Source organism: Schistocerca nitens, chromosome 3 (assembly GCF_023898315.1).
Source record: "Schistocerca nitens isolate TAMUIC-IGC-003100 chromosome 3, iqSchNite1.1, whole genome shotgun sequence".
In the NCBI taxonomy this organism is placed as follows: domain Eukaryota; kingdom Metazoa; phylum Arthropoda; class Insecta; order Orthoptera; family Acrididae; genus Schistocerca; species Schistocerca nitens.
In genome coordinates, this window is record NC_064616.1 from 85289120 (window position 1) to 85312238 (window position 23119).

At 43.2% G+C, this 23119-nt stretch overlaps 5 non-coding genes across 5 annotated transcripts; 3 read left to right on the top strand and 2 right to left on the bottom strand.

Moving 5' to 3' along the window:
- Nucleotides 1-4251: 4251 nt before the first annotated feature.
- Trnat-ugu (transfer RNA threonine (anticodon UGU)) lies at nucleotides 4252-4326 on the bottom strand. Its single transcript has one exon. It is a non-coding gene; the product is annotated as a tRNA-Thr (tRNA).
- A 366-nt stretch (nucleotides 4327-4692) lies between these two features.
- On the bottom strand, nucleotides 4693-4767 carry Trnat-ugu (transfer RNA threonine (anticodon UGU)). The gene has a single exon. It is a non-coding gene; the product is annotated as a tRNA-Thr (tRNA).
- A 307-nt stretch (nucleotides 4768-5074) lies between these two features.
- Nucleotides 5075-5149, top strand: Trnat-ugu (transfer RNA threonine (anticodon UGU)). The gene has a single exon. It is a non-coding gene; the product is annotated as a tRNA-Thr (tRNA).
- Nucleotides 5150-5515: 366 nt separating this feature from the next.
- On the top strand, nucleotides 5516-5590 carry Trnat-ugu (transfer RNA threonine (anticodon UGU)). Its single transcript has one exon. It is a non-coding gene; the product is annotated as a tRNA-Thr (tRNA).
- Nucleotides 5591-5956: 366 nt separating this feature from the next.
- Trnat-ugu (transfer RNA threonine (anticodon UGU)) lies at nucleotides 5957-6031 on the top strand. The gene has a single exon. It is a non-coding gene; the product is annotated as a tRNA-Thr (tRNA).
- Nucleotides 6032-23119: the final 17088 nt, after the last annotated feature.

The following is a 23119-nucleotide window of genomic DNA, read 5'->3' on the forward strand; positions in this document are numbered from 1 at the left end:
GTTCCGCTGTTTCTCGCGGTACAGCTGGATGTGTTGCAACATCTATTCTGTGGAAATCCGCCTCTTCTCTGACACTGTTAGTTGGTCTAATGAGTGAAGGATATCCAGGTTTAGGGTATCATTTAGAAATATTGGGTTTTGGACTGGCAGTATCATGAAGGGCTTCTCTGGCCAAAGCAGGAATGGACGTGTTAACTCACAAGGGGAAGGCCTCAGACAGGGCCAACCGATTTGGCTCAAATTTGGCAGGTCGCTTGTGTATAACCTAAAACGAAGGAATCTAACATATTTTGGGTCAACAGCCCCGAGTTTTTGAAAAAAACACCCCTAACGTTTATGACGAGCAATCGACTCAAAATTGGCGGGATCGATAGAGAATGTAAATAGAGCATTTTTTATCATCAGGTATGGGGTCCGATAACGCATACTTTTCCAGAAATCGAAGTAAGCAACTTCTACAACTGCCACTTCTGTACCCACATGGTAAACGCTTTTCGCCAACAGCACCGATAGCGCAACGGCCAAGGTAACTGGCTGGGAATCGGAGACCCTGGGTTCGAATCGCGAAGAAACCTAGCGCATGTTCTTTTCGTTTGTATTTTTTCATATCTCAATTGATAGGGATAGGAGGGTTAATAAGGTAAGTGAATCAATGAGGAATGATAATAATAAGGTAGGCAAATAAATTTCTCAAACCGATTGGGATAGTAAACAACTAAAATGTTACTTCAGGTCATTTTACAATGGCTTTTCCTGTCACTGTTACGTGTCCACATTTCTTCGAACAACTAGATGGATGGTACTTGTCATATAAACATTCGTAACCAATATACTCACGGCACCAAGAACATCTAATGAATGCAATCTTTCGACGGCTACACTGTTCCTTCCGAAGAGTCGGCGGAAAACATACCTCGTTTACATTTAAAAATATGTCTTTTTCGGGAATTAATTTTGATGCATACCACGCATACGATATCATTGCCTGAAAAATCGGTGCTGAAAGTTGGTTATGAATTATGCTGTGAATTGTTATTGCATCCGTGCGGTTGTGCAATTCCCGCTGGGTTTACAGAAGCACACTGCAATTCTGAAGCCTGGAAATAAAGTTTTTTAACCTGGCGATAGAAATAAACATTACAAGGCTGGACACAGGTGTGCAGTTGGGCGGTATTACTTTTACTGTGCACGTCGGCTCACCCTCGCCATCTATAAACATTGTCTCATATATTGTAGTATTAATTTGTCCACTCCAGGAATCAAAACTTGTTATCAGAAACATATGGTTTTAAAACATTCTCAAGAAATGTTCTGTAAATCGTATTCGTCAGTTTCCCGGATATGGAGCAGGTAATGTAAACATTTTTCAACGAGTCGGTTAAACGATTGACCTCTTCTATAATCCGAGGACCAAATGTAACATTAGTGTAGTGGACTGTTAAGGCAGCCAGTCCACAGTGAAGTAGCCGAAAGGGCACGCGTCAACTCACGCCGTCTGGCGTTAAGTCTGGAACAGGATTCGTAATGAATCTGATAAAGAAAAGAACGTAGCTACTAGAACACTGAACTGTTATATTGTCCTTTGGTATACAGCATTCTGGATGATACAAGTGAGACTCTATCTTGAGGTACATGCAACGTTACAAATGGTTAATGGCGCCTTGCTAGGTCGTAGCCATTAACTTAGCTGAAGGCTATTCTGTCTCTCGGCAAATGAGAGAAAGGCTTCGTCAGTGTAGTCGCTACCAACGTCGTCGTACAACTGGGGCGAGAGCTGGTACGTATCTCTAGACCTGCCATGTGGTGGCGCTCGGTCTGCGATCACACAGTGGCGACACGCGGGTCCGACCTGTACTAATGGACCGCGGCCGATCTAAAGCTACCACCTAGCAAGTGTGTTGTCTAGCGGTGACACCACAATTAGTTTCTTGTAAACACAGGAAAACCTTAGGCAACACTTTTCCAGAGGCTGCGATGGCATACTGCGCCGTGTACGAATGTGTTAGTTTTTTACTACCAACTGCGACTAGGGTTCGTTTTTCTCCCTTATGCGATAACGTGCGTCGAATGTTCACCCGATACTCGCATTCTGTTTAATCGGTGTTGATCACGTAATCACGATTAAAACCGGTCATAAGTGACGCCGTTTGCGTGTTGAAAAGAGCCGCCACTTTCTGTATATCTTCTATATTTTGTACCTCCTTATGAGAGACGTATTTAGTGACGTGCCGTTGACGAATTATATACTCCGATTTGAAATTTCTTGCCCAAGATAATGATGTAGCAAACGTAAACTCCTTGTTGGCCGTATTTTGAAACGCTGCACCTGCAGCCCACTCCTGGTATGTTCTCGTTGTTACATTCTCGTTACGACAACGAGATTCGACAAATCGGTCGTATGTCCACTTATTTATCGCCTGGTATTTGTCGTATCTTGTTCCTCCTTTAACGATATCACTTTCCCACAGTTTCAAGTCTTTCTTCCTTTTCAGGGCTGTTGTTGCTCCATACTTTTGCACTGTTTGTAAGTTCCAATTTGGATGATTCCTGGATAGCGCTACCGCCTTCACTTTTACTTCAAGGGGTATAGCGACGTAGTTCAATTGTTTAGTAACCGGTTCGTAATACTCATCGGGAACAGGTGAAGCACATATTCCCAGTGACGTGGAGATTTTCAAAGTGTTTTGACCATTTTGCGATTCACTAGTCGGGATATCGTCCACTGAATCACCTTCTGCTTCGTCTTCATGGTACAGTACTTCAGTATCAATAAAAGTCATTTCGTTCGTCAGCTCCAAAAATCGCTCGACGATAGCCGCTCCTATCAATCTGGAACGCCGAGAAACAGAACTGCCTGCTTCCGGTAGTGCACTGATAATGCATCTGTCTTGCAACAATTTTACGAACCAAAACACAGCGTCGGTAACTTCCCGCTTACCAACGTCTGTGACAGGCACCCAACTATATATTATTACAGCGCTAGTCGAAGCGTGTACAGCCTCCATTATTCAGATTATCCACCTGAAAGATATGATATAACAAACAGTAACAAGTTACTACAGCTTAAAAAGACGAGCTATTTACTACAAACTACATACAGTACTCGTCATATGTTACGGAAGAACACTGTATTCATTCACAAAACGTATTTCATTCGGCGCACTAACGATGGAAAAATCACTACATGTGTCCGCGAGGTTCGCGGCAGCCTAATGACGGAAAACAGCTCTTTCCGATTGACTTCTATAGGGCTCGTACTGGACGCCTTCACTCTTCCAGATTCACAACTATGATATGAAGAAGAGGCAACCGGGACAACTTAACTCTCCCCGCGTGCATTCTGCCCTGTGCCTCGCTGTAAACAAGCGTCGCGCGGTTCGCTGTCTGTGATCCCTCGTGAGGAATTCGCAGCACTCTTACTCGGAGTTGTTTTCATATGACAAGGTTCAAAAAATGGTTCAAATGGCTCTGAGCACTATGGGACTCAACTGCTAGGTCATTAGTCCCCTAGAACTTAGAACTAGTTAAACCTAACTAACCTAAGGACATCACAAACATCCATGCCCGAGGCAGGATTCGAACCTGCGACCGGAGCGGTCTTGCGGTTCCAGACTGCAGCGCCTTTAACCGCACGGCCACTTCGGCCGGCCTCATATGACAAGGCTTAAAGTTTAATACTTTACTAACTCACGGCGCTTGGGAAATTAGTTTGCCTACCTTATTATTATCATTCCTTACTGATTTACTTACCTTATTAACCTTTCTATCCCTATCAGTTAAGATATGGAAAAATACAAACGAAAAGAATAACATCTGCTAGGTTTCTGCGAGATTCGAACACGGGTTTTCCGATTCCCAGCCAGTTACCTTGGCCGTTGCGGTATCAGCGCTGTCAGGGAAAAGAGTTTACCATGTGGGTACAGAAGAGACAGTTGCAAAAGTTTCATTCCTCAATTTCTGGAAAAGTTTGCGTCTGCAGACCCCATACCTGCTGATGAAAAATGCTCTATTTACAATTATCTATCGATCCCTCCAATTTTGAGTCGATTGCTCGTCATAACCTTTAGGGGTGATTTTCTCAAAATTTCGGGGATGTTGACCCAAAATATATATGACGGTAGTATCTGTTCCCGAAAGAACAGTTACCGTGGATGACCATGCAGCTTTGCTAGAAATGAAATGATAATTAAATGAACACCCTAGCTGCAGGCAGGCGTTGATACACTTCATTGGGGACATGTTGAAAATGTGTGCCCCGACCGGGACTCGAACCCGGGATCTCCTGCTTACATGGCAGACGCTCTATCCATCTGAGCCACCGCGGGCACAGAGGATAGTGCGTCTGCAGGGACTTATCCCTTGCACGCTCCCCGTGAGATCCACATTCCCAACATGTCCACAACACTATATTCGTAGTGCGCCTAATAGATGTTTGCCCATCATACTCATTACTCGTGGCAGATTAATCTACCAAGTCCCGCACGAGTTCGGGCATAGCGTGTGCGTTCGCACAAGAAGGTCAAAGGCCGGGAACCCATATTTTTAACTATATATGACGGTAGTATCTGTTCCCGAAAGAACAGTTACCGTGGATGACCATGCAGCTTTGCTAGAAATGAAATGATAATTAAATGAACACCCTAGCTGCAGGCAGGCGTTGATACACTTCATTGGGGACATGTTGAAAATGTGTGCCCCGACCGGGACTCGAACCCGGGATCTCCTGCTTACATGGCAGACGCTCTATCCATCTGAGCCACCGCGGGCACAGAGGATAGTGCGTCTGCAGGGACTTATCCCTTGCACGCTCCCCGTGAGATCCACATTCCCAACATGTCCACAACACTATATTCGTAGTGCGCCTAATAGATGTTTGCCCATCATACTCATTACTCGTGGCAGATTAATCTACCAAGTCCCGCACGAGTTCGGGCATAGCGTGTGCGTTCGCACAAGAAGGTCAAAGGCCGGGAACCCATATTTTTAACTATATATGACGGTAGTATCTGTTCCCGAAAGAACAGTTACCGTGGATGACCATGCAGCTTTGCTAGAAATGAAATGATAATTAAATGCCCGCGGTGGCTCAGATGGATAGAGCGTCTGCCATGTAAGCAGGAGATCCCGGGTTCGAGTCCCGGTCGGGGCACACATTTTCAACATGTCCCCAATGAAGTGTATCAACGCCTGCCTGCAGCTAGGGTGTTCATTTAATTATCATTTCATTTCTAGCAAAGCTGCATGGTCATCCACGGTAACTGTTCTTTCGGGAACAGATACTACCGTCATATATAGTTAAAAATATGGGTTCCCGGCCTTTGACCTTCTTGTGCGAACGCACACGCTATGCCCGAACTCGTGCGGGACTTGGTAGATTAATCTGCCACGAGTAATGAGTATGATGGGCAAACATCTATTAGGCGCACTACGAATATAGTGTTGTGGACATGTTGGGAATGTGGATCTCACGGGGAGCGTGCAAGGGATAAGTCCCTGCAGACGCACTATCCTCTGTGCCCGCGGTGGCTCAGATGGATAGAGCGTCTGCCATGTAAGCAGGAGATCCCGGGTTCGAGTCCCGGTCGGGGCACACATTTTCAACATGTCCCCAATGAAGTGTATCAACGCCTGCCTGCAGCTAGGGTGTTCATTTAATTATCATTTCATTTCTAGCAAAGCTGCATGGTCATCCACGGTAACTGTTCTTTCGGGAACAGATACTACCGTCATATATAGTTAAAAATATGGGTTCCCGGCCTTTGACCTTCTTGTGCGAACGCACACGCTATGCCCGAACTCGTGCGGGACTTGGTAGATTAATCTGCCACGAGTAATGAGTATGATGGGCAAACATCTATTAGGCGCACTACGAATATAGTGTTGTGGACATGTTGGGAATGTGGATCTCACGGGGAGCGTGCAAGGGATAAGTCCCTGCAGACGCACTATCCTCTGTGCCCGCGGTGGCTCAGATGGATAGAGCGTCTGCCATGTAAGCAGGAGATCCCGGGTTCGAGTCCCGGTCGGGGCACACATTTTCAACATGTCCCCAATGAAGTGTATCAACGCCTGCCTGCAGCTAGGGTGTTCATTTAATTGACCCAAAATACCTTAGAGTCCTTCGTTTTAGGTTGTACACATGCGACCTGCCAAATTTGAGCTGAATCGGTTGGCCGTGTCTGAGGCCTTCCCCTTGTCAGTCATTGTCGTACCCGTAATTGTGGCTCTTATGTGAAATGTTCTCCTGGCAATGCCGCAAAGTGTTTCATTTATTAGGATTACACTGACTTTTAGCGCCATCTTAGGCATATCCTGTGGATTTCCTTTTTTGTAAAAATTCAGGGTTATAATGTCTGGACTATACAGGGTGGTCCATTGATCGTGACCGGGCCAAATATCTGACGAAATAAGCGTCAAACGAAAAAACTGCAAAGAACGATACTTGTCTAGATTGAAGGGGGAAACCAGATGGCGCTATGGTTGGCCCGCTAGATGGCGCTGCCATAGGTCAAACGGATATGAACTGTGTTTTTTTAAATAGGAACCCCCATTTTTATTACATATTCATATAGTACGTAAAGAAATATGAATCTTTTAGTTGGACCACTTTTTTCGCTTTATGATAGATGGTGCTGTAATAGTCACAAACGTATAAGTGCCTGGTATCACGTAACATTCCGCCAGTGCGGACGGTATTTGCTTCGTAATACATTACCCGTGTTAAAATGGACCGTTTACCAACTGCGGAAAAGGTCGATATCGTGTTGATGTATGGCTATTGTGATCAAAATGCCCAACGGGCGTGTGCTATGTATGCTGCTCGGTATCCTGGACGACATCTTTCACGTGTCCGGACCGTTCGCCGGATAGTTACGTTATTTAAGGAAACAGGAAGTGTTCAGCCACATGTGAAGGACCAGAAGCATATCCACATATTCATCGTTTGTGTATGCCATATGTCTGCCACACTGGTTTAGAGGTTTACAATGAGAAAATTTGATATGAGTAAGCATTTACATTGGAGTCTGTCATGGGCGCGTTACTCCTCTTGCCACTAGTATCTATCTGGTGGATAGCACATACAGTAAAACACGCCATCAGTCCTACACGCTACGGACATTACCTCTCTGACAGATATTCTTCTGCATGATTCACCCCGACACTGCTAATTGTGAAATGTTCGGTTTCGAATTACACTGTATCCCTAACAGTAACAGACGTCATGTTTCGATAATCCCATCAATAGAATAATAATAATAATAATAATAATAATAATAATGCACTGAGATAAGTACTAAACGGCATGCGGTTACCAGACTCAATGCTGAAAGGCATAATTAGTGAGATAGTGAGACCATGGTGATAATTCACGCAAATGGTAACCGAGTTTTGACATTATTCGCAAAGCACGTTACTAGTCTTACTGGTGACGAAAGGCCCTAACGAAATGTAATGGACCTGAACGAGGCAAGAATAATAGTTGGTAATAATCTATGGGACCATTGGAGGACGGTTCAAAGAAAACAGGTTTCATATCAAGAAGATGAAGTGGTGCGAATAACCAATCTTTCATTTCTACGATTGTAGTATGTAAGTGCAAATGTTTTCTAGAGGACCTGCTGTTGACGATTAAGATGCCAGATATCGCACCACCTGGAATACATTTACCAAATTAAATACATATGCCTCAGCCTAGGATCGAACCATCGACCTCCTGCATGTTAACCCAAAACTCTATCTACTGCAACAACTGTACAGCGCTATGAGATCCTGATGACAGAGGTAGTTACAATACATGTGGTTACAGTGTTACCAGATCGCCACTCTTTAACGTCATTTTTCTGCTGGATGTACTCACCGGACGAAATTTTGTGAGAAACATTTTTTTATCGCTGGGATGTGAGGAGTAGCGCTGCAAATCCCGAGGGCGCGAATTTCGCTTCACCCTGTATAGTGCAATAATTTCCCCATATGTTGCTTCTGTTCCATTCTCGACATTCAAGTGCCTTTATATTCGCTCGTCTGACATTCTGCCAAATTTCTCTTAATCACTTAACGAATTTCCTTACCGATTCCCCATCAGCAACCAATTTAAGTTTCAGAACCTCAAAAGGAGATGACATTTTTCTATAGTATGGTGAAATACCTGTACCAGTCTGTATTTTATTAGTATACTGAGATGACATATTGAAAATATGTATCCCAATTATCAGGCTGGCTGTTCACATAATGACTTAACAATTTAGAAATCATATGATGAACTCTTTCAGTATGACCATTTTCTTGTGGATGGATAGGACTATTTCCCAGATATGAAGCAGGCTATACAACTGCTTCAAGAGGTCTCATATAAAGTTTGTACCCTGATCTCTAACTATAGTATCAGGAACGCCAAATATTAGTATCCAACGATTAGCCATAACGTTTGCCATTGTGTTTTCTCACTGATCCAGAATTGCTGTCATCGCTACGAACTGGGAGAAGTGGTCTGTTATAGTTAGAACATACTTATTTCCAGCTGTTGTCCTATTAAATGGTCCAGAAATATCCAAACCAAGCATTTCAGAATATTTTGTCGCTATTGGCAACCTTTGTAATTGCATACTCATATAATTTGAATCTGCTCTTTGTACACATGGCGCGCAGTCTTTTATGTACTGTTCAACATCTTGCTTTTTAGTTCTCCACAAAAACTATTCGTCTATGTGTCTATCTGGCAATCTACATCACCCATTATCCACCAACAGGTGATTATGTGCCTGTTGCAATACTTCATTTTCGAGTGATGTAGGGACCACAATGTGTGGTCTGCACTTCATACTTCTGCACAGCAAGTTGTCATGTGTCAGAAACTGTGGGGGCGACCTAAAAGTCAGACTATCTATCTCTCTGCCTAACTTTTTCATAGTGCTTGCAGAACTCCAATTTTCCTGCTTAGCGTGTCTGCATTAGTGTGTATCTTTCCAGGATTATGCAGCACTTAATAATTAAACTAGATTATCTTCAACACCCATCTTCTTAGTGTACTGGAAGGCTCTTTCAGTCCCAATAGCCACTTAAGGGAAGGAAGATCAGTAACGACCTTAAATGTTTGTCTATACAAATAATAGTGAAAGTACGTAAATAACAGTTAGTATACCTTTTTCTGTAATTGGATAGTTGCGTTCTGCTTTGTTCAGTTTTCCTGATGTATAAGCCACAGTGTTTTCCTTGTTACCCACAATTTGGGTCAAAACATAACCAGTTGCCATACTGCTTGCGTCACAGGATAGGATGAGGTCTTGTTTGAAGTTAGGAAATACCAACACAAAACTAGATGCCAAAGCATGTTTCAGTTTCTTGAAGGCAGCTAGACACTTCCCTGACCACTCATACTTCGCTCTTTTTCTTAATAGACAATTCAGTGGCTGAGAAATTTGCCCCAAATCCCTTACCAACTTCCTATAATAATTACAGAGGCCTAAAATCATTGTAACTCTTTTGCAGTCTGTGGCAGTACAAAATGACGAACCGCTTATGTTAGCTGTAGATCAGTTCTTGCTCCTTCCTGGCTGTTTACTTGCGCCAGATAGTTTACTTCTGTGTGAGTGGAACGTCACTTACCTGCACTGAGTGTTAGATGCAGTCATTTAAAGACTTCCTTCAACCATTTAAGTTGTTCTTACATATCCTTTGAAAATACAATTATGTCATCAACATACGCCATGCAATTTTTTAGATTTCAATCTGCTCCATCCAAGAGTGTTTGAAATATAGCCAGTGTATTTCTCAATCCAAAACAGCATCCTCCAATACTGGTAATGTCCTCATGGTGTGGAAAAAGCTGTCTTTGGCCTATCTTCTGGAACTACTTCAAGCTGCTGGTAGTAGGGGGACAAGGTTCGTGCCAGCGCACGTTGCATTGTTGCCAAATTTACTCAACATGGTGGCGATGACGTCATCCAAGATGGCGGCGTGTAGACTTGGCAACATCGCATGACGTCATCCAAGATGGCGGATTTTGGCGGGAGAATAGTCCAATTGTGCTATGTCCACTAACCTAACCTCAAGAAAAAATGGCGGGAATTTTGAATTTTGATGGGAAAATAGTCCAATTGTGCTACATCCACTAACCTAAGCCTCCAGAAGAAAAAAATGGCCTGAAGTTTGAGTTCCAACAGGATAATGCATGCAAAGACTGTACTTGTCTTTTTATTATTATTGATTATCATTCATTAACATTCATTATTATTTATTAACATTCATTATCATTAATTGTCATTCATTATCATTCATTATCATCTATTATAATTAATTATCATTAATTATTATTATTATTATTTATTATTATTATAGGCCTACATCCACTAGAAAATTGCCCCAAATTCAAATTCCAACACGATAATATCTCGAAAACTGTACTTCTATCTATTATTATCATTTATTATTTATTCAATATGTCCGATTTTCTCGGCGAGAAAGCCATTTTCCTTACACCCATAACAAAAATCTATCACAAGTTCAAATCCCAACACCATAATTGATCACACGTACGAACTTTCATCCTCACTTATCTTTTAGCCGGCCGAAGTGGCTGTGCAGTTAAAGGCGCTGCAGTCTGGAACCGCAAGACCGCAGCGGTCGCAGGTTCGAATCCTGCCTCGGGCATGGATGTTTGTGATGTCCTTAGGTTAGTTAGGTTTAACTAGTTCTAAGTTCTAGGGGACTAATGACCTCAGCAGTTGAGTCCCATAGTGCTCAGAGCCATTTGAACCATTTTGAACTTATCTTTTTTCACTGGTAGCCTATCATAATCGCGTCAAATAATAAACTGCTCTTATAGTAACGTACGTCACGTCCTTTGATTTTGCAGGGGGTAAGGGACTGAAGACTTTATTTCAAGCAGTACGGTCATCACTTGTTCTCCAACACAGTCAGCACACACACCTTTGATATCGCAGTGCAGTCACCACGACGTCCGCGCTCCAACTGAATTAGTTCAAATCCTCGCCACCCTCTGGCCAGCGCGCGGAGACACTGCTTACGCCTGTCACGTGAGTCGGCCGGCCACTAGCACGGGGGGCGAGCCCAGCGATCGCTCCCACGTCGTAAACATGTTTTAGCTGGACACGCTGGAACTGGTACAAGAACAACAGGAAGGCAGTCAATCTTTTCTCGTTGAGTTCGTATTATAGTGTATGTCTGCTGAGGTAGCAGTGATACACGCGGGTTGAATACTGTATTTGATGCTTTCCAGGAGGACAGAGAATCATTCACGTCTAAACTTACTCACATCTGTGTTAAATGATAACATAGGGTGTACGGGATGATCGATTGAGACAGAGCTGCAACTAGGTACGATTGAAACGTTGACTCATTTATTCTAGAGAAGGACAAGTTGCTGAAGGTAGATTTTTTTCCAGTATTCTATTTGGATGCTTTAGTCACGTGATATAGGCAGTCGTATGCGGCTACATGCTCGGTATGTGGTTTAAAGTACTGTCTACATGCGATCGTTAAGGCTAGGCGCAAATTGAGAAGCGTATAGCACGTGTGACGTAACACGACACTACAGCGCGACACGCACGTGCCGCACGGGTCGCGCGGGTCCAGCGCATATTGCGACGCGTACAACATACTTCGCACGCGCCGACTGGCGACGCTCTGCGCTGACTGAACCGAAGCGCGCGCAACCTCTTATCTTTCTCAAACGATTTTACAGAAACTATTCTCTGAAAATAAATGATTTTTGCCTTACTTGTAGCGTTATATGTCAGCTTCGTGCCCATCACCTCGCTAATGACCATTCTTATTGTGATGTACACATTTTGGTAAGACACTACGCAAAACTCAAAAAGTTTGCATCGAAAATTAGGGGTCGCTATGATTTTGCGTTTGGTGCGTATTACACCATATGTTGCTACGTATGAAATTTAGCTAACATGTTGAATTTTTGTTTAGACTTTGGAGGAGATCTCTATCTGCCTCCGATCTCGAGAAAATGGATCCCATGTAGCGCGCTCACTTCCGATCTCACGCCCGCGAGAATGAAATACTCGCAACATCTCTCGTATCTCCTAAACCGCTCGAGACATCGAAACGAAAGTTTGGCGAATGACAGCATACAAGGAGGAGAGTGTTTTGCCAATTATTAAACACACGGAACTTTCTTATCTATGGCGATATATCACTATACTTATACTTCTTTTTTTATTTACTTCACTCCAATGACTGTAATTTTTTAAGAGTTATCGACAGCTATCGACAGCTTCCTAGTATGAAAATAAACATGAAATTTCTTCTTTTATGTTAGTGCAAACCGATACTATGAGGTTTTTCGTAAGCCATTGAGCTCTGTAATTGCCAATTACTTGTTTAATGAGGCCCTACGTTTCGGAATTGTGTCTCAATAGCTGCTGTGAGATGAGTTTGGCAAATTACATTGTGACAAAGGAAGTACAATTAAACCAGTCACCAAGAGAAATGTGGCCTTCACTCATAAATAGTGATGCTTCTTCGAATGAGAAAAGGTTAACAACTCACACAAAAACAGATTGGCAATTCTGTTGGAATTTTGGTCGAATCCCCGTAATCCATCGCATTTTTAACACTGAGTGACGGCAATGGAAACTTACCAAAGGATTTTATTCCTTCTCTTGATCTGAGCAGTATTAAAATAATGACGAGCGTTCCTTCAGGCGGAATGATAGGCACATGCCAGATACTGTTTACTCACCTAGCGTTCGCCAAACTGACAATGCGTGATCGCGAATAAAATAGTTGTTATTGAGAAAAATAAACAATTGATCTGTCGCACAACACAATGGTCAGTGTATTGTCAGCAGCGAAGGATAATGCGCGCGACAGGAATGCACAAGTTAGCCATGTGTGCCTTGTGAGATGGAGTTCGAAAAGCATTGTCATGAAAGTAGATCTGCCTTTGTCAGCAGCACATTTCAACAAATTAAATATATCTAATCATAACACTCTTTTAGGATATTCCTACTTTCGTAATAATAACGAACATTTTCTTCATTTGTGTAGCCAGTTGTTGTATAATTAGTTTATTAATGCTGATAGTGTCCATGCAACAATTGAAATGCTTTTTCTCATCACGGCGAACCAATTAAAATATTGTTATTTGTGACTGCTTTTCGACTGTTTCTAGCTTGCAGTGGAAATATGTTGTTCACATGCATGTAGTACAGTGTGTCGTATTACATTATTACATACATATCAGAGTAATCACAGTGAAACTTCAATACTTCAGATCTTGGACGCTTTTTACCACAAGAACAAAGGGATCACACCTGTGGAGATTATCCCATTCTAAATTTTTGTAACAGATCGTACAGATACGTTAGCTTACTAGGCAGCGAGAATATAACCATGCTTTACTTTCCTGCCTTGATTCTTAATCACATGATTTTACAATATTCCTTGCTTCCTTATTCACTACCCTCTGTCCCTTCTTGCGATCTGAAAACATCACGGAGGCATATGGTGCAATTCCAGCGGCCAATGGCTCATCAGTTACTGAAGTATACATTTTTCTTGACAGAAGAAAAACAAAACAAAATTATGCAGATATAAATAACAGAAAAGTATAACGTGCTAACGAAGAAAGCTGGAGCGTTTAAATGGCGAAAAACGAAACACTACACAAAGGCAATAAAATTCAGTACACAGTAAGACAAAATTTATCGTATTGGCAATACTACCACTACTGATATGCGCCGTTCCGATGTGAGCATATGGCCGGGCTACTTTTCCGCTCCCCTCCTCAAATTTCCCACGATGCTAGCGAGGCAAGCGCGACGCGCGGCGCGAGAAACTGTGCCTCAACCACAACGCCGCGCGACCTGGCGCAGGCGCGTGTCGCGTCCCAGTCGCGTCGCGTCACAATTTGCGCGGTCCCATTTGAATCTGTGATGTTACAAAAACGCGCGCTGCGCTGCGTCGCGCCACGCGCGCTATACGCGTCTCAATTTGCGCCTAGCCTAACGGTGAACCAGTCGGTCATCAGAGGACTTCCATCTCATGTGTGATGAAAGTTGACACAATCCTCTAAACGCACTTTGATTTACGCGATCCCCACCCTGTCGCTTGCTTGGTGTAAAATCGAGACTTCAGCGTCATAACTAAGTTAGCTGTGGGTATTTGTGAGGGGCTGTAATCATTGTGTACACACTTACCTGACAGACGGGTGTGTACAGAGTCGGTGACGGGATGACTTGTAATTTTCACATGTTGGACGCTGCTGTTATACGTATCTGTTTGCTTGTAGGACGTACCGGCTGCTAATAACTATCATTTTTTATATAGACCTGATGGAGTAATAGTATTATTTCTGACTCGTGATCTGGTGTGATCATTGGGCACTAGACGTGTCCGCAGGGCTATATTGGGCTCGTATCGTAGAAAGGAATAGTTTTACGATTGGGGTAGAGATAGCTCAGCGTAGGGTGACCGGGGAGAAGGATGTATGTCTGACAGGACGGAAAAGTAAGCGATCTAAGGTTATTGCCCGTTTTTAAGTGGTGAACGTTCTAGTCTTAGGAGTGTGTGTGTTTATGTTCTCTCTCTCTCTCTCTCTCTCTCTCTCTCTCTCTCTCCTACCGGAACCTTCGATGCACCGATCATGGACTCTAGAACAATACCTTACACATGATAGATTGGATGATTCGCTAAAAAATCTATCGAACTACGTTGTGTATAAATATCGCTCCATTCTTATTCTTCTTCTTAACTGTATGTTATTAAATTAAGGCACTTTGAGATCTGTTAGTATAGATCGATATGGTGTGCTAACCTCCAAGACTTGGTTACATTTCGAGAAATCTGGTGCACTTGGATGGGTTAGGACTAGGAAAGCTCTATTCAGTCAAGAGAAGTGGAGTGTAGCTGTATTCGTCTGCTCGGTTGAGGAATAATTGGGTAGCGATGTTGCGGGGTAGGTAGGTCAATGCCGAGGTGAGGATGGTCTTTTAACGTAAGAGGACTAGATAGCTCTGTGACCGCCATACGCAGAGAGATTGATCGAGTACTATGCGCGAGGTCTTAGAAATATGTATAGCGTTGTCTGGTATAATTTTATCGTCTTTATGTGTTCGAGAATTAAGTGTGAATGGAAGTGCTGAGCAGTCATCTATGAATGGTCGCAATGATACTTGCAAAGTAGAGGATGTATGGTTTAGCTATGATACTGAAATTAAGAAAACATGATGTCACATGATTGGCCAGTGTTGGACTTACTGTAAAATTTTTGGCGATATCAGCTGTGGTGGATAATATTATAGTAGACCGGTGGTGTCTTATCCATCGCATCTATGCATTGGGTACGACATAAAGATTGACTGACAATGCTTGGTTGAGTTGGGGGACAAATTTTGGTTGATGGATCGCAACTTCCAGGGTTGCTAGACCGAAAACGGTGATGTGCAAAAATGTCCAATCACTTGAAATGGAATGCAGAGTTATAAACTATTCGGTCACTGCGACCAATGAGTTTAAATGTAGAGGTGGTCAATCACTTTCGAGGGAAGTCGCTACAACGCCAGCAGGCTCTTCTATTTTCCTTGTGTTGTGGCTGTCCTTTATTTAAAATCATTCAATGTTATGCTATCGACTGTAAGAATATGATTTACAAGGTGCAAGGTATAGTTTCCTGTGAGAGGCCGTGCATCAGTCCGTGTTAATGTCTGTTTAGAATCAGACAATAACTTCGAAGTCGCGGCAGAAAGACGAAATGCTCGGCAGTGTGCAAAAGCGTGTTAGAAAACACTATTTGAACAAGGGCCAGAAGCAGCTTCTCATTAGCTGGAGGTGGATCGCATTGGTGCCTTCGTGACTTTTTCACTGTTTGATGGTAAAGGATAAAGATGATAGGGTGTTGACGATATGTTGTACTTGTACCCAGTTTGAGGCGTACAACATTGCGCGCATTTCCAGCAAATGGTCAAAACAAGGTCCTGTTGTAGTAACTGAGATCGTTCTGTTTATAGACAGGTTGCAGAAGGTAATAGATATGTCTTTCTCCGACTTAAATTGCAGAGATCAGATGGGTGAAGATAAATGCATACTCATCTATGCTTAGAAAGGGAGAATGCTTTTTATTATTAAGTGAGTTCTGGCAGGAGTGAATATGGTTTTATATATGCGAGTGGAAATTGTGAGCGAAGAGTGAATGACATCGGGTTCGCTGGCTGGGGGAGACACTGTTTACATGTCCTGTTGGAGATGCAAGGGGGAGATAGAGATCTGCGCTATTCAGGAATCCATTTGTGCACTGTATGTCGTTAGAAAATAGCTGGAGAGCAGGTATAGGGAGAGCCCACTTCAGCATTCTGTTCCTGGGGCTGATTGGACGGCTGTTTAGATGGACAGCTATGTGGCTTTGACATGCCGCCGGCGGCGCTCGGACACTCGCTTTGTAAGACGCTATGGGATTAGTTTGAGCATTTAGTACTTGTTTCTGTGGTTATTGGATTAAGAACTGTAATATTGAAGGTCATGTCCTCAGCGGGACCGCTGTGTAATTGAGTAAGTGTGTTTACGTATTTGAAGATATGTTTCGCGAATGGTGATGTTAAGTTGATGGTGCAGTTTAGCTACCACTGTAAAAAAAATAGCTGTCTGCAGCTGAAAGAAAGAAAGAAAGAAAGAAAGGGATGACCTTGCCCCCAGACCTGATGGATGAGTTATTGATAGTTGAATGATGCTATGTGTTCGGATATAGGCGTCTCTAAACGGCAGGGCGAGATTTTTTTTATGTGGAAATTTATGCAATCTATAGATAGTGATATTCGACCGCTAGTGACAACAGTTAAGAGCGGAAAAATAGGTACAAATCGAGCGCTGGCAGAATGTTGCGGCAATGATAATAATATTTAATTGAAGATGGCGGTGGTAAATATGGACCAGGCTTTGAATATTGTCGTATGTGCTTGATGCTCTGTATAAAAGTTTGACTCTTTAATTGCGTTTGGTATTTCTGGGTGTGTGTAAAACTAATTTTACTGTTAAAGGTGCGAGAAAGATGAGTTTATTGGTGTTTAGATAGAGGCTACGTTTGTAATTCGAAAAGAGGAGATGAGAATGGTAAATTGATTGATGGGCATGGTTTGTGGGGTGATATATGAGTGTCAAGATAGGGTTGAGGACGTTTGCATTTGTTGATGGTGGGACGGGTGTGAGGTTAGGTGCGGTGGGAGGTGTAAATTAGATCTTATTTTTAAAAAAATGTTGTAAAGTAAGAATAATATTGAGAAGGTTTTTAGATGGCTGGTCACGCGACGAGGCGAGAGCAGGGATGTGTAGTTATATTTAGTTAAAGGGCCGTGTAATGTCTTGTGAGGAGCAATTTGCAGTGTGCTATAGTGTTATAGGAGGTAAAGACATGTGCTGCTATGATGTGTCTAGCGTATGGAGGCTGCGCTTTGGAATTATGCTACGTTGATATAAAGTTGACTTTCACCCGCGTTCGGTGGTCGCAGCTCGGGATTGTGACGGATCGCGGTCCTGGACGGACGTATGTGTGTGCTTTGACCACTGACGAGCGCGTTGACCGCGCCAACTCACGCTTGCGGAAGCCGAGCAGGGGCTGTGAGAGGTCTGAAATCAGACGGATGGGTGACTTCACGATCCTGTGGTCAGGGTGCGGAGTGGGGGGTACCTGTGCACGTCTGCTGAGTTATTTTGCGAGCGGATCTGCAGGCTCTGCTATGCGTTATGAGGATAGTTTACGAGTACTGAGCGTATCTACACATCTGTGCGATGTATTATTTAGTAGCAGTTTGCTATAGTGTGTACTGAAATTATGATTTGGTGCATGTCTGTGGGCTGTGCAACATGGCCCAGGGCACATCTGGGATTGGTGTTTTGTGATAGCGTGATAGATACACTGTATGGTTAAATAAGTTGTTCGAAAAAAATAAATAGAGTGTTCTCAATGATTACACGCACCTGCACCGCAGATCAGAGTGCTTGGTTTTCCGTCACCATCTCGGTTGCATGCGAGTAGTAAATGTTTTCCCGGCCGCGTTAATCGAGTGTGTCAACGAGCTATGAGCTATTCTGAAAATAGACGTGAAGGCAGGTCCAGACGTGAGACGCCGGCGGTATACATGAGAAGAACAATGCAGCTTTCACGAGCGCTCGGAAGCTGAACTTGGCTGGAGACTCTGGAATCCCCTTCCCCGCCGACCACACGCGCGCGCAGCCTGCCTTGGAGCGTAATTTAAGGCGCATAGGCGATATCAATTTCTCCGGTGACAGGTGCGAATGCGACTGTGCTGAGGTCATGTTTGGGGAAGGCCGAGCAGAGCCTTTTTTTTCGGTTTGGCAGCTGGTGGTGTTTGGGCGCGTCTGTTGCACTATTTTGCGAGCATGTCTGTGCACTGTGCGGTGCTTTATTTGGAGAGTTTAAGAGTACAGAGCTCGTCTGCTGATATTGTGTACTGCATTATTTAAGAGCTGTTTGCTATTGTGGCCTGTGTCAGATGACCACAGAGGGATCAGTGCGGGTGTTTTGTGACAAATATACTCCACGACTAAATAAAAGGGCTGCAGTTAATTAGAGTGCAGCCCTTCCTTACTTCCCCGAGCAGCACAGCGCAGTCTGAGCTCTTTTTGGGCAATAACGGCAATCTGGTCAGAATGTGAGTGAGCAGACAAATAACTGGACAAATTTATCTGTGGAGGAGTTACACGTCTGGATTGGAATGAATATCTTGATGGGTGTGGTTGTGTTGCCAAGTGTAGTGCACTACTGGAGTTCAGAAACTGCCTTATGTGAGCGTTACATATCGAAACCTATGAGAAGTAAAAGTTTCAAAAAGATATGTCACAAATAAATAAATTACACTCGTTCCTCCTTCCATCAGCCTATGCACTGAAATTATTTCCGAAAATTGTTGTTTGACTATTTGGAGGTAAATGTTTTGCATTATTAACGAAAAGGTCGCATGTCTGTAGGCTGTGCTATGAGTTATTTTTAACTGTTTACAATTAGCAAGCGTGTGTCTAGAACATTATAAATGAGTTATGTAGGAGTGTTTTGCAGGTCTGTATGATGTGGGACATGTCGGTGTGATACATATACTCCATTCCTAAATAAATTAAATTCGTTCCTCCATCCATGGACCTAGTGCAGGTTGAGTCCATTTACCAGAAACATGTAGGAAGAAGTTGAGTGCTGATGGCTTAGTTTGAAACAATTTTCTTAGGTTGGAGGCGGAAGTGCAAGTGAGCTTTGTTTATTGGCAGATTTCAAACTTGGCGCTGGTTCCTAGGAGGAGGAGGTGGCGGTCTGGTCCTCGAAAAGTAGTTGAAATTAGGGAGTTGAAAACGTTTGCATACATATATGACATTGTAAATTCTATTATTTAATATAGCGGGGTGGTAAGAGTGAATTAGCGAGCATTGTCACGACGAGAAAACGCGCTGTTATACAGTCATGGTGGATTGCACTGTCCGTCAAACTCTGGCGCCAGACGTATCCTTTGTCCGGCACGCAGTCGACAGGTTCCATCGTGTCCGGCGTTAAGTGCTCGCGGTCGCGGAAAGATGTTTACGTAGTCGGGCTCTGAGGCTGACCGTTTGTGGTGGGACCCTGAGGCGCCGCTCGCCACCTACCTGGTGCGCTGGCCGTGGGGGTGAGTGGGCACCACTGGTCGCTTGATGTCAGCTGGCCAGGGAGCTGCCAATGGAGCGAGCTCAGCCAGCTGCGCGTACATCAGCTGTGCTCTGGAGTTTTGCTGTGTGAGCATGGAGAAGTCAGTTGGAACACACCTGCATTACCGTAATATCTGAAATAAAGAGTAATTTTCCAGGTATTTACAGAAGGCAATGTCTGTCGCGTGTATGGACGGTGTGTGACGTAACCAGGGCGGCGACGCAGCGATTGTACAGTTATTACGAACGTACGAGAGCGAGTCAATTAGCGGGCATTCTAGTACGATCCAAACGTGCTGTTATATAGTCATGGCGGATTCCACTGTCGAGCAAACTTTGCCTCCAAAAGTGTAGCACTGCGTTCTCGCTTGCACAGGGACACGTGGTGGACGGTGAGCGGTCGGTATCTGCAGGTGCGGACTTGCCCAGGGAACGGTCGACCATTGTGTGATTCAACTCAGAGGGAAGAAATTTTGGCGGGAAACGTGCGGAGCCGACGAATACACGTGGTGAGCGGACAAGGGGCCGCTGTGACATCAAACTTGGCAAGTTCCAGTGTGTCCAGCATTAACATTTTTACGACGTGGTAGTGATCGCTGGGCTCGCACTCCACGCCAGTGGCCGGCCGCCTCACGTGATAGGCGCAGGCAGTGTCTCCGCGCTGGCCAGGGGGTGGCGAGCATTTGAACTAATTCAGTTGGAGCTCGGACGTCGTGGTGACTGCACTGCGATATCAAAGATGTGTGTGCTGACTGTGTTGGAGAACAAGTGATGACCGTACTGCTTGAAATAAAGTCTTCAGTCCCTTCCCCCCTGCAAAATCAAAGGACGTGACTTATGTTACTATAAGAGCAGTTTATTATTTGACGCGATTATGATAGGCTACTAGTGAAAAAAGATAAGTGAGGGAGAAAGTTCGTACGTGTGATCAATTATGGTGTTGGGATTTGAACTTGTGATAGATTTTTGTTATGGATGTAAGGAAAATGGCTTTCTCGCCGAGAAAATCGGATATCTTGAATAAATAATAAACGATAATAATAGATAGAAGTACAGTTTTCGAGATATTATCGTGTTGGAATTTGAATTTGGGGCAATTTTCGAATGGATGTAGGCCTATAATAATAAATAATAATAACAATAATAATAAATGATAATGAATGATAATAAATGATAATGAATGATAATAAATGACAATTAATGATAATGAATGGTAATAAATAATAATGAATAATAATAATCAAAAGTAAGGTTTTGCAACCATTATCGTGTTGGAATTTGAATTTGTTGGGAATTTTCTAGTAAGGCAGGTCAATTATAATAAATAATAATAAATGATAATAAATAATAATAAAGGATAATAAATAATAATAAATAATAATGAATGTTAATGAATGATAATCAATAATAATAAAGAGACAAGTACAGTCTTTGCATGAATTATCCTGTTGGAATTCAATCTTCCCGCCATTTTTTCTTCTGGAGGCTTAGGTTAGTGGACGTAGCACAACTGAACTATTCTCCCGCCAAAATCCTCCATCTTGGATGACGTCATGCGATATTGCCAAGTCTACATGCCGCCATCTTGGAAGACGTCATCGCCGCCATCTTGAATAAATTTGGCAACAATGCAACGTGCGCTGGCACGAACCTTGTCCCCCTACTGCTGGTAGCTACTCCTTAAATCCGTGGTCATGAAATATTTACATTGACCCAGATAATTGATTACCTTTGCAATGTTCAGGATAGGATACACATCAGTGATGGTCTTTCATTCAATAATCACGACAGAACCTGTATTTCTTGGCACCATCTGATGACTTTTTGGGAACAGTGACAATGTTCACATTCCAGGGGCTATCACTCTCCTCATTGATTCTATCAGCAAACTGCAGGTCAATGAATTCCTCCATGAGGGGTTGTAACTGCACTGGGACTCTGCATGGTTTCTTATATGCTCGAGCGTTGCTTCCTGTTGATATACTATGCTGTGTGATAAGTGTCGCTGATAATGGACACACTGGATTGAACAAATTCATGAATTTATGCAGTGAAGCTTCCATGTCTTTCCTGTCCTTGAAGGTGTTTGAATGTGTAGTGCAGAATTGCTAACTGTATGCTTGTGGTCATCACTCAGTCTATAAACATTGTCCTCTTTCAAGACACTCAGAATGGCAGTCATTAGGCCCTTTGGCAGACTATTCTCATCTATGAGAAAATTGTCCAAACCCGTAAGAACCATAAATTCTTCATCTATATCTCTAATGTGTACTGTGCTCCTGAACACCATAAAGTATGACTAACTCTTTGCTACAAGCCAATGGTTCTAGCATGCACAACAATTCTCCCACTAAGTCAGTACCTATACTAGCCCAGATCAGTTATCCTGCACCTTATGGTATGTTACCCTGTGACTTAACATTTAGTGTAGGTGTACGCAATTTAGTTGGTAACATCTTCTTGATAGGCGCATCTTGCAACATTGTTCTACCAAGTTCGAGGATACATCGCAAAAGATTATTTATAGGACGATGTTTATTCATAAAATCAAGTCTCAGAATTGCACAGTACTCCTCACTAATGTGTGGCAACAGTTGCGTAGGCTCGTTAAAGCTTTCGGCCCCAATGCTAAAAGTGAGTAGTGTTGTCCCCAATGATTTCATCTCATTGTTACCCACTTCAGGTAACCTATACCGTGTCTGTTCCTACCTGAGAGGTCCGGATTAACTGGCATATATACACTCATGTCTACCAACAATTTATGTTTTTCATTATTTCTAGCAACAGCAACAATCTGTCTCTACACATGGTCTTGCAGTGTACCATTTTATTGGGAATGATCTTTGACGGTTAAGGCACTTTCATTCTCATTTAACAAGCACTGCTTTCTATTGAGCCTATTCTGTTTCTTACCCTTGCAGTCATGTGCCTTACGCCCAGCCTCATCACATTCAAAGCACTGTGGTTGGTGACATTACCTCTTCACATGGCCCCCTCATCCACATTTCTAGCATCTAACATCAGAAGAGAAGAAACCACAGTAATTCTGTTTCTGAGTCGGAATATCTATCTCGTCCAGGTATGTGGCAATTCAAATAGATGAGGACAAATCACTAGGATTTTCTATCCACACCTGTCTCGACATGCCCGCTAAAATACCCCTTAGGAATACATCTAAGGCTTCATTCTCTGCTTCCTACAAGAGAGCGCTTTCAGCCTCTGTATTGTGTGTCAATTCGTAAGTCTGCGAGTTTAGCTTACGAATTCTGTCAGAGAATACCTCTATTGACTCATTCCCCTGAAAAACCTGGCTATAAATCCTCGGATACTTTCCCAGAAAAGACATAATGTCACTAGCTGCCACAGAATTAATTAATGGGACAGGTATGTTTACTACGGTCTTAGTATCCCCTCCCTCTGATTCTGTCAACCCAGTCACAGTACATAACGCCTATAGCTCTTTCTA